Source organism: Pygocentrus nattereri, chromosome 5 (assembly GCF_015220715.1).
Source record: "Pygocentrus nattereri isolate fPygNat1 chromosome 5, fPygNat1.pri, whole genome shotgun sequence".
NCBI lineage: Eukaryota > Metazoa > Chordata > Actinopteri > Characiformes > Serrasalmidae > Pygocentrus > Pygocentrus nattereri.
Window position 1 is genome coordinate 2,021,879 of NC_051215.1, and position 12,500 is coordinate 2,034,378.

The window sequence follows — 12,500 nt, forward strand, 5'->3', positions numbered from 1 at the left end:
TGCAGCCTCCTGCTATAGCGATGACTTGTGCCATCTTTTGTACCGATTGCAGCGCATATTTATAGGTTAACCCCTACAGAAAACTCTAGGCATGACATTTTGAACACAGATTAAAATCTCCTTTTCAAAAATGCTACCAGAATTAAAACCACGAAGCTGAAGTCGCTTCTCATTTCACCAGCTCCTTGCTTGAATTTTCCCGTTCCACCTTAAACGGTCCAGTGGTTACATTGTGGCATCTCGGGCAGCTTTTAAGGTGGAACGAGAAAATTACAACGAGAAGCTGGCGAATGAGAAGCTGAATTCAGCTTCAAAAATCGAATGTTGAGACATTTTACAAGAAACTGATCCACTTTTGCGGAAAAGATTCCTGCCAGAGATGCGAGAAAAGCAGCTGGAGCTGAGCTGAAGCTCAAAGCAGAGCAAAGTGAGTGAGTTTTCCTTTATATTTTTAGCCAATTCTAGAACATCAGCACATACTGAGGCATATTTACAGCCAAGACGGTCAAACGGACAGAAAACGTTGTGGCTCCCACACCGTTTTGATTTTTGTTGAAATGAGGCTTTTTTTTTTATCTTCTAAACATTTGGGTTACCGACCCCTGGACCATCAAATCACTGCTGTCGGAAGAAAACCTCATATCTTCATTTCTCAGTATTTGACAATTTCAAAGGACCTGTTGCCCTTTACACTGTGTGTAAATTACATGATGACCAGAGCAAAAGAAACGTCCCAGAATGACTTGCAAAGACGTCTGGTTCCATTGACTTTCATTAAAACTACAGTAAGTTTAATTTTGGAGATATGAGGTTTTCTTCCGACAACAGCGATATGTTAATTATCTTGAATGGTTTAGATCAGTATAAAAAAGTGAGTGTGTGATTTGATTGGATCTTTATGGAGTTTATGCTTCACTCTCACACACACACACGAAAAAAGTAGAAAAAAACAGATTGAAACACTGATCAGATTGAAAGAACATCAGAAATGCATTTCTGTGTGAACTGGCCATTAAGACAGCGTCGTGGATGCCCCCAAAGCGAAATGGACAGGCCAAGTCCACGAGGGTAAGTTGCCCATACCAGTGGCCCGGTGCCTGGCCTTGATCGTTGAGTGATTTCAGGAAAAGACAGTAAATGAGAGGCGCTCAGAAGAGAGAGTGTGTGTGTGTGTGTGTGTGAGAGAGTGTGTGTGTGTGAGAAGATCTCCAGGTGATCCGCAGTCATGAAGCTCCTCTCACTACGCGACACCCTCCTACGAACACCAGGCGAGGAGCTCTGACATTTCAGACGCAGCGGGAGTCGAGCCGCCATTCCAGCTAAATTCTACTGGTTTCTTCTAGTTATTTTTTATTGAAGTCAGTCAGGCATGTGTGAGACGTCCGTGACTCACTGCTAGTTTTAAAATGGTTTTTAAACCAGGTTTTCACTGAAACTCCACTGCCTGTTTTGTCTTTATTAACTGAATGAAAACCGATCAGCCGAAGTAAAACGGGTGGGAACGCGCAGCGCAGCCTGACGGGGATTCGGCTGCATCGATTATACTGAGTACGTTAACACGGTGCTCGGACTGAAAACCCGAATCACAAGCACATACAAACCTTCTCCATTACATCCTGACCGCACGTCGCATTGATGGGGGAAAAACAAACTAAGCAAGAAACTTCCCCACAGAAACACACCAGCACTCGCAGCACATCCCTTAGCTCAAAGGCTGAACTACATGGTTATAGATCACTAATCAGATCGCTCTGAATAAACACTGGCAGTTCATTTGAAGGCCCCTAATTGAGGCTGCAATGCAGCAAAAAAACAGGTAAATGAAAGGCACATAATTCTGATAAGCCCTACAGATGTTTATGAATGTTTTATTGTTATGCCTACAATTACTGACATCCAGAAATGTCTATGCGCACTTTATAAATGCTTTATTACACAAATGTCCTGAAAAATCTTGTCCCAGCAAAATGCAATGAGTTCTAACCCATTAAATCTCTAAAAGCAACACTGATATGGAGTACATGCTGCCAGCGACTGGCTAATTAGCAACCTGCTAATGAGGGACGGCAGACAGCGCTGATCATCTGTGGCATCCTGACAGAGGAACATTGGGCCGTGGCCGGCGAGGAGGCACTGCTGGCTGCAGACGTCCTCCGTCTAATAAAACCACTGTGCACATCTGCAGACTTCACTTACTCGACTAGCAAGGCCCTCAGTTTGGGCCAAAAAAACCACCCAGCCAGAAGATGAGGAAAAGGGCACGTGATCATGCTACGAAACTCTTTAGGTGCTAATGGAATACAAAAAAAAGTTGGGATGCTGTGCAAAATGTAAATAAAACAAAATGCAATGATGTGCAAATCATTTAAACCCAATATTTCACTGAAAATAGCACAAAAACTGAGAAATCTTTCTTTTTTTTTTTAAGTACATTTGTTTTGAATTTGATGGCAACATGTTCCAAAGAAGTTGGGACATGGGCGTAAAATTCCATCCATTTTCGAAGCCGCTTCTCCGTCAGGGTCGCGGGGGGGGAGCTGGAGCCTATCCCAGCAGTCTTCGGGCGGAAGGCAGGATACACCCTGGACAGGTCGCCAGTCCATCGCAGGGCAGACACACAGACAGTCACTCACACCCAGGGGCAATTTAGCATGTCCAGTTGGCCTGACTGCATGTCTTTGGACTGTGGGAGGAAACCGGAGAACCCGGAGGAAACCCACACAGACACGGGGAGAACATGCAAACTCCACACAGAGAGGACCCCGGTCACCCGGCCGGGGAATCGAACCCAGGCCCTCCTCGCTGTGAGGCGACAGCGCTACCCACCACGCCACCGTGCCGCCCTGGGCGTAAAACTGTGTAATGCAAATAAAAAAGTGCCTGGTGGTTGATTGACAGCAGGTCAGTAACATGACTGGGTATAAAGAGCATCTCAGAGAGGCGGAGTCTTTCAGAAGTAAAGGTGAGGAGGGGTCACCACTCTGTGAAAGACTGGACCATCAAATAGAGCAACAACTCAAGAAGAACGATCTCAACATAAAACAGCAAAGAGCTTCTGCTTTTCATCGTCTACGGTGCAGAACATCATTAAAGACTCAGAATCTGGAGAAATCTCTGTCTGTGAGGGACGAGGCTGAACACCAGTATCTGCTGGCCGTGATCTTTGGGCCCTCAGGCAGCGCTGCATTAAAAACAGACATGATTCTGTAGTGGAAATCACTGCATGGGCTCAGAAACACTTCTGAAAACCACTGTCTGTGAACACAGTTCATCACTGCATCCACAAACGCTGTTAAACTCTAAACCACAAAGAAGAACCCAAATATAAACAGGATCCAGAAACGCTGCCACCTTCTCTGGGCCTGAGCTCATTTAAAATGGACTGAGGGGAAGTGGAAAAGTGTCCGGCGGTCCGACGAATCGACATCTGAAATTCTTTATTGGAAATCATGGACACTGTGTCCTCCGGGCAGAAGACCACTCAGCTTATCAGTGCTCAGTTCTAAAGCCAGTATTCATGATGGTTTAGGGGGCATTAATGCACATGAAGTTCTTCAGGGGGTAATGGGATATTTTAGGCTACACAGAAAAAAAAAAAAAAAAAAAAAAAAAAAAAAAAAAAAAAAAAAAAAAAAAAAAAAAAAAAAAAGACACCAGTGGCTATTTCTGCCATTTAAATCACAATTTCTCAGTTTTTCCTTCACTTGATACATAAAGGTGGCGACGTAACGCAGCTAAGAAGAACAGGGCTGGGCTACATGACAGCATCACTATTAGAGATGGACCCATCAGTGTTTTTGGGGCAGTGTTAAGTGATTCCTGCTCAGATCAAAACTATGAAATCTACTTTACTCACAGCTGCACAGAAGCGCTTTACTGACCCACCAGTGCTACTCAACCCAGGACAAATGATGACGCAGCGCTAGCTACCGCACTTCATTTAAAATTAACTACATTTTCATGATTTACCTGCTGAGGTACAATTACTCAGTATGGTATCAGACTCTACCAGTGAGCATTTAAAAATAAATAAATCAAAACTTTGGAAAAAAGTGATATTAATGCCTCAACGATGCACGAGAATAATGAAGAGTGATATAAAATCACGTTTAAAATGAACTAAACGTAAAACGGCTCAGCGTGGCCGATTAGGTGAGCGGTGCCAGCTGCAAGCCCCCCTCGGCTTCCACACGTCCACCTTTTAGCATCAGTACGTCGAATATACAAAGAGCAAAACACGGGGCGCAAGGTAAAAGCCTATCATTTCAATATTGGGCTGATAATTACATTTAGTCGCAAATAATACCGGGTGATTCGCTCGAAAGAGGCCCCGAATATTCTGTTGTAACTCCGGTTAGGATGAAGCAGCTGCACACCTTGAAGCACTGCTCAATACTGTACGCCACCATCCTGACGGTCCACGATGGCTGTTCGGCGCCTGCCGCATCGCTCCTACAGGGGGAACCTGGCCTGCTCGAAGCTCCGTGTACCGAGGAGCACGCTGCACACGGATTTTTCAGATGGCTTCGTCCCAGTGAGAGAAGAATACGCTTTCAAGTCAATCTCCCTGTATATCCACTAAAGAACCCTTCATCCATACAGTATAGCAGATTCCGGAATTCTTGAGTTTCTCTCCGTTAGAGGACAACACACACACACACACACACACACACACACACACACACACACACACACGAAAGCTCCCACGCTGCTCTCTGCTATTTCTGGAGCAGTAATTGATTCATCTGTTGTGTTGTTGCCAAAGAGCGTCTGATCAATGGGATGATGATTTCTTCCCGACGCCCCATCTGTCCTTCCGACCTGCCCCCCCTTCCCCTTTTCACTCGTCTTCTTTCTGTAAAGCCTGTCGAGTCCACAGTGCAGCGGGTTAGGAGCGTTAACAGCCTTCAGCCACTCAGCTTTTTATTTCTCCTCCAGTCCCATTTATAATTATACATTACAATGAAAAGAATAAAGCAGATAAATGATTCTCAGCGTTATGTAGATGTTATTACACATCTGGTGCTGGAGCGCAAAATAAATACACTAATAAGTGACCAAATAAACCCCCTGCTTGCCCCTCTGGGACCGAGCACACCTGTGGCTCTTTAGAAGTGCGTCACGCAAACTAAATTTGGGTCAGACAAAGAGCACAGGCGCCGAGTCAGGACACAAAGTGGGTCAACGAGGGAAGACAGAAGAATAGGCACACCTGGAGAGAGAGAGAGAGAGAGAGAGAGAGAGAGAGAGAGAGAGAGAGAGAGAGAGAGAGAGAGAGAGAGAGAGAGAGAGAGAGAGAGAGAGAGAGAGAGAGAGAGAGAGAGAGAGAGAACTTAAACTAAAAATCAAGAATTCTCTCATTTTATACTAAAAATGCCAGGCAAAAAAAAAAAAAAAAAAAAAAAAAACACACAACACACACCCCTCCATTCAGGCCACAACCATAAAACACAATATTAAAGTACAAATCATTTTAAAAGCTATTTACCAGTTACTCATCCGATGTGCTAGGAGCGATCAGCTGGTTCAGCGAGATCTCTGAGCTGTCTGACCCCATTATTCCAGATTTTCCACTGTTTTCCATCATCAACATTCCATATGAGCTCAGAAGACTCGTGTAGGTTCTCTGGTGGTTCTGGATGGTAAATAAAGTGTCTATATCTGTGTTGTCGTCATGGTGACGCCTGGTTCCCATCACCACCACTGTAAAGACGTCTGAACCATTTCACACCAAATCACCCTGGATCTCTGTGATTACACCTCACACACTGGATTATGGGGGAATTTTGAAAAATCCATGGAATTCCCCTTTGATTCATTGAAATCTGAACAAAATCTTAAGTGTGTAAGGTGTGTTGCCCTCAAACGTCTGATATTACATAACACCGTGTATTATAAAGAGAATGAGGCCCTTGAATATTTCTGTTGTGTAAGAATATGATGCAGCGTTTTGGTCCTGGATGCTGTTACTCGGCGATGCTGTTGTCATAGAAACAGGCACCGTCATGTCAGAACGCTCAGACTGGCTTTAAAATCACAAGTACTCTGCACTCCCACATAGCAACACACAATACCAGAACCGTAGACACCCACACAACGACCGAACACAAGAGCCCTCCAGAACCCACGTTTACACGCCCACTCGTACCCGGAGCACTTTCCCCAGATGGACTGCTTCCTGCTGCCTCTGCTGGGGAGCAGCAGGTGTTGCTCACATTAAAACTAGCTTCACCGACTCTAATTGGTTCCATAAAAAGGCCTGATGCCACAAATAAGTTATAAAACACGCTGCAGTTTCAGACGCTGGCAGCTCACTGAAACGGGTTTGTGTGGAAAGTGCAGATTCTAAAGTTTAAATCCAGACCACATCCGTAAGTACGTCGCTATTCCCAAAAAAGCTGGGACGTCGTGCAGAATCTAAATAAAAATGGGATGCGGTGATGTGCAAATCATGTAAACCATGTTTTTAAAAGGAAAATAAAGACGACTCAAATGCTGAAACAAACTTTTTGAAATATTTGCCCATTTTGAATTTGATGCCAACAACACGTTCCAAAAGAGTTGGGACGGGGTCTGTTCACCGCCGTGCTTCATCACCTCTAACACCAAGTGTTTGGGAACTGAGGAGACGCTGCTGTAGCTCTGAAATGTTCTTACGTTCTTTCTTCATATGGTTTCAGATGCTCACCAGTTTCAGGGGCTCCTTTACTGTATTTGTTCATAAAGTCCCAAATGTTCTCAGTGGTCTGGACTGCAGGCAGGTCAGTTTAGCACCTGGACTCTTAATACAGAGCAATGCTGTAATAGTAACACAGTCAGAATGTGGTTTGACATCGTCTTGCTGAAATAATCAAGGCCTTCCCTGAAAAAGACGTCGTCTGGACGGCAGCAGATGTTGATAAAACATGTTTATATCATTCAGCTTTAATGGGGCCTTCACAGATGAGCAGGTCACCCAGGCCATGTGCACTAATGCCCCCTAAACCATCATGAATACTGGCTTTAGAACTGAGCACTGATAACAGGCTGAGTGGTCTTCAGCCTGGTGGACACAGTGTCCATGATTTCCTAAAGAATTTAAAGGATTAATTCATCAGACCGCCGGACACTTTTCCACTTCACCTCCATTTTACAATATAAAATGGTTGTATTCTTCATTTTGGCCCAAGTGCCCCTTTAATATAACTAGGATGGAGCTAACGGAGGAAAAAATAATAAATAAATGATTTGACTTCAGGTTGACTTTACCTGAAAGACCGAAACTCGTTCTGCTGCACTGCGAGCTGCGCTATGAAATATGAATAGGATTACCCGAACCAGCCGCTGTCCAGACTTTATGTCGCTGGCGTTCTCCCCAGAGCAATTAAACGAATAAATCTCCATCACAGCAGCCAGGACTGCACTCGTTTTACTCGGCTTAACAACGAGTGGCCTTTCTGTCCGTCTCTCCTACGGCTCTGTCTCTCTCTCAGAGGCGCTCCTGCTGCTCTCAGTCACAGCAAATTGACATTAGCTCCGGCGAGAAACTTCCTGTCACCAAGTGTGTGTGACTGACAGAGCACAGACACTGCCTCAGGGGAAATCTCACACACACACACACACACACACACACACACACACACACACCCCAAAGTTCTATTACACACTTCTATAACCTACGAATAGCTCAGCTAGTTTTCACTCCAGTCCCTGTAGTTACTGAATAATGAGCCTTAGTCTGTAATAATCCTGGAATTTTAAAGGATTAAGGCCGAGCTTTATTCGAGCAGAGGTCTCCGTATCAGAGAGCTGAGCTGATGAGACATTTTGATGAAAGATGACCGGAAAACAGAAGTATAGTGTATAAAATGACATGATGAACTGTGCAGCCATCCACAGTCTGCGCTGCTGTGCGAGACTGGGAGTGTGTCCATGCAGAGGCTCTTGAGAAACTGATTTTAGCGAAAGAAAGAGCGAGCGAGCGAAAGAAAGAGCGAAAGAGCAAAAAAAAGAAAGAAAGGAAGAGCGAAAGAAAGAGAGAAAGAGCGAAAAAAACAAGAAAGAGCGAGCGAAAGAAAAAGAGCGAGCGAAAGAGCGAAAGAAAAAGAGCGAGCGAAAGAGCAAAAGAGCGAGCGAAAGAGCAAAAGAGCGAGCGAAAGAGCAAACGAGCAAAAAAAAAAAAAAAAAAAAAAGAAAGAGCGAGCAAAAGAAAAAGAGCGAAAGAAAGAAACGGTTCCACTTTTGAGGAAAAGTTTCCTGCTGGAGATGCGAGAAAAGCGGCTCTAGCTGAGCTCAAACTTAAAGCAGAGAAAATTCTCTTATTTTTATCGTATTTTAGCACATCAGCACAGACGGAGACACACTTGCAGCCGAGATGGTGAAACGGAATAGATCAAAAGTTGTGGCTCCTAAACTGCTTTGATTTTTGTTGGAAGGACAAAATGGCTCTTAACATCTGGGTTGCGACCCCTGCATTAGAGTCGTGTACATCCGGTAGTGAATAACTAATGAATAATTTAGGCTAATGTTTTATTTAAACTTAACGCTGTGCACCTGGTGTTTATTTGGTCGCCTTTAAACGGAAGCTTCCAGAGAACGAAGTGTAACAGCAGTGACAGATGGGCAGACCCTCCACTGTTGACCTACATCATTACGAGCTCATACTGCCATCACTACTCACCACACTGCGCCTGCATATACACACCAAGCGCTACGAGTCAGGAGGAATAATACAGGCAGGAGGCCGAGGAAACTCGGTATCCCACAGATGGGAAAGCAAATGAAGTAATGTTCGGGAGCGATGAGGAGGCGGACGCATATGCGGAGATGAGCGAGATTTATTCAGGGCAAATCCAGTCGTCTCTGACTTCACATCTACAAGGTGGACAGACAAGGTAGGAGTGTCTAATGGAGTGGACAGTGTTTAAATACTCCAGCAGCACTGCTGTGTCTGATCCACTCGCACCAGCACAACACATCCACCACCCAAACAGTACCTGCTCTGTGAGGGTCCATGGGGGTCCTGACCACTGAAGAACAGGGTAACGGAGTATCAGAGAAACAGATGGACTACAGTCTGTAACTAATTCTAGGAACTTTTCATTAAGACAGCATGGATGTACTGGACCCTGCTGTCCTCACACTCCAAGGACAATGAGCAAACCAACCGAGCTGTGAACGTGCAGATGTGTAAACCAGCTGCACATGAATAAAACATGGCATCAACACCACGGCCGTCCTTCAGTTTACTCCATTTGGCAGGAGTTGTGTTGCAGTGATGGTTCAGATGCACGTGAATAAACTGAGTTCATCCAAAGCACCATTTCTTTTATTTATCTAGTTCAGATGTTTTTATTGAGCGTGCCTTACCTGAGGCGGCACCTGGCACAGCCGGGCGGTGGGCTTCAATCCCAGCAGGTGGAGGCAAGGCTTACACAGCATGAGCTACTCCAGAACAGAAGTGCAGTAACCAGCTCCACTTCTGTGCCATGTACTCAAGCTGGATTTGCTCTTTCCTGAGTATTTTTAAATACTTATTTCTGTATGTCGCTCTCGTCTGAAGAAAACCTCGTATCTCCAAAATGGTGACTTTAAAACTAAAGTAGGTTTTTTCCTTCGCCTGTAATGTAAGTCAATGGAACCAGACGTCTTTCTGAGTCATTCTGGGCCGTTCATCATGAAATTAACACACCATGTAAAGGACAACAGGCTTTCAAATTATAGCAAAAAACAGGAAAATGGAGATACAAGGTTTTCTTCCGACAGCAGCAGCATGTTAGTGTGGAAACTAATCCGCCTCTTCAGCTCCGTTTTGTTAACGTTCAGGGCCTAACTGCTTTTTTTGGGGGTTTAAATTTCATTCGGTTGTGTTGGTTCAGCTCCTGCTCTGCTTTACTGTTGATCACTGCGGAGCTTCGGCATTTTATTTAGACCAAAAATCACAAGAACACAGAAGAACGGCTGTACAGCTTTCAGTGCCTGTGCTGATAGATGCTGGGAAAACATGTTATTTTAAAATAGAAATAAGTTATTAACAATTTTACCTTCTTGAGCTTCAACTTGGCAATATTACATTTTTACAATCAATCATATAGAATTCAGCTCATGACCTCATATGAAGCTTTTAGCTGACGTCACTGGTGTGACCGACTTTATTCTGAGGTCACTGCGAAAAAAAAAATTAAACTCCATATTTCAGTGGACGTTCCCTGATGGACAGCGTGTGGTTTGATGTTCTGTAAAATGCATTGATCATTAAAAACGTCCGTTTTCTTTATTATGTGGAACACCGATGACGATCGGTGACACCAGTGACCCCTATGGAGAGACAAAAGTGGTCATTCTGTAGAATGACCCAAATGTGTCAGCCCAGTCTGAACGGTTCTGTTATTAACAGAATACGGTCTCTACCTCCCACTTTCCCATCTTCTGCTTTGTCACAAGAACGTCCTGTGTAATTAACAGCACTGAACAGGAGCAGCTCCATAGTGGTTTTCAGTCACAGCCTGAACATCTAACACACAGACGGAGCTGCCAAACAGAGCCTGCCACCCTTTCAATAAGAACAATACAGCTGGAGAGAGAACACACACACACACACACACACACACACACACACACACACACACACGAAACAGGAACACAAGGTCACCACGAAAGGACAGAAGGTTTCAGAAGGACAAATACACAGTGATCATTGATTACGGGAGCTTCAGGCGAAAGGTGCTCACTGCTGCAGATCCACTCCTGGGGTATTTCACACGAGATAACTTCAGTCTAAAGTGAGGACTGCGTGAGACACGTGTGCCTCAACCCGTCTCCCACTGGACAGGCTTGACTGAGAAAGGCCGCGTTCACATTACAAGCCTTGTGTCTCAAATCCGATCTCTGACTCGATGGTTCACACTCGCTTAGTTAATTCAAATCTGTCATTAATGTGATGAACTGGCCTGAAATGACCCTCAGGAGCTCCTCCTACTCAGTGACGTCACGTGACTGAATCACTGCATCATCAGCACAAACTAACGAGCAGAACGAGCTTCTCTGAGAAGATCATTAACTCTGATCAGCTCTCAGCTTCGTTATTAGAACCAGACGGAGGAGAAAAAGGTGGGATGAGCTGCTTTTCCACAGTTTACAGGCTTTAACGTCTGTTCGGCGCTGTTGCCATGGTAACGCTGAATGACAAATTCCGATCTGAGCTTCACATTAAGGTCACATGACCACGAATCCGATCTAGGACCACATAGGAAAGCGGCTCAGGGTGGACTTAAAAAGATCAGATGTGTCCACACAGACCTGGAAAACATCAGATCCGAGTCACATCAGGGCTGGCTGGCTAAATAAATACATACATACATACATACATACATACATACATACATACATACATAAATAAATAGATACAGGATTTGTGCCACTTCAGCCTGGTAATGTGAACGTAGCCAGTTATCTGACTTGAAGCCAAAACAAAGACCTCACGTAAGCTCACAAATGAAAATGCACGGACTGTTGTACAAACCTCAGAACTCAAGGGGGCGATAGAGTGTCAAGTGCAGAAAGTATTAAAATAGGTCATTTGTAAAGGATGCAGAGAAAACACCAGACAGGATTTATGCGAATTGGCCAGTAGCGCTAGCTACCAAACCCCGCCCACAAGCATAATAATTATGGTGCTATTACGCCACCTTGCTGCGACTTTCTGAATGCAGCTCGTGTTAGGATGGTGTAATGAGTCGCCACACATCCGGTGGGTTGAGCAGTGACCAGTCTTCCTGAGGAATCCTACACTGTGAAACATCTCTCCAGACGCTGCTCACCAACAGCAACACTGATCTCAGATCTGCAGCCGGGAGCAACTTCAGAGGCCAAAGACACAGCGCAGGTAGAGTGGCAGTCATCTTTTTGTGATCTGACCACTTACCTTTTCTGATGCAGATGAGTTCATGTACTCCACAGCTGCGCTCCCCACCTGCGAAGAAAGCAATGCGACATTTAATGAAAGCACATGCACGGAAATGGAGATGGAGGAAACAGAAGAAGGCAACACACAGCGATAAACACTCAGGCCCGGTCCCTTTACACCCCTCCGTTTCGTAGGTTCACGTCTAGGGGTGGGGTATCCTGGTTCTTGTTGAGAGAGGGGTGGGGCGAAGTGTCTTCTCTTCTTCATGAGCACAAACATCGCTAGTACTACACTGATGTCTTGGTTTTCCCGTTCCACCTTAAATGCTCCAGCAGTTACAGTCTGGCGCCTCAGGCATCAGAACAAAACACCATTTAAGGTGGAACGGGTAATTTCTAACACAAAGCTGGAGAATATCTGACTTCAGGTGGGTGATAATAAATAACTGCCCCCCTCTTTGAAGGTGTATGACCCCTAAATGTAACTAAAGCCCAGCAGTGAGGAGCTGAACTTTCCCCTCCTCTGCTGTCCCTGCAGACGGGCAGGGTCGCCTACAGAGCGGCGCTGGTAGCTGTTAATGAAGTGATGCTCTTTTATTAGAGGGAAGATCTCAACC

The 12,500-nt window shown here is 44.9% G+C and overlaps 1 protein-coding gene across 1 annotated transcript in view; it reads right to left on the minus strand.

Annotated features, from left to right (window-relative positions):
* syt14a (synaptotagmin XIVa) overlaps positions 1 to 12,056 on the minus strand; it is a 56,012-nt gene extending 43,956 nt beyond the window's left edge. The window contains exons 1-2 of the mRNA XM_037538859.1: positions 12,031 to 12,056; positions 11,903 to 11,950 (exon numbers count right to left, since the gene is read on the minus strand). The gene's annotated coding sequence lies outside the window, so the exon portion shown is untranslated. The remainder of the gene's footprint in view (positions 1 to 11,902; positions 11,951 to 12,030) is intronic.
* Between the last annotated feature and the right edge of the window lie 444 nt (positions 12,057 to 12,500).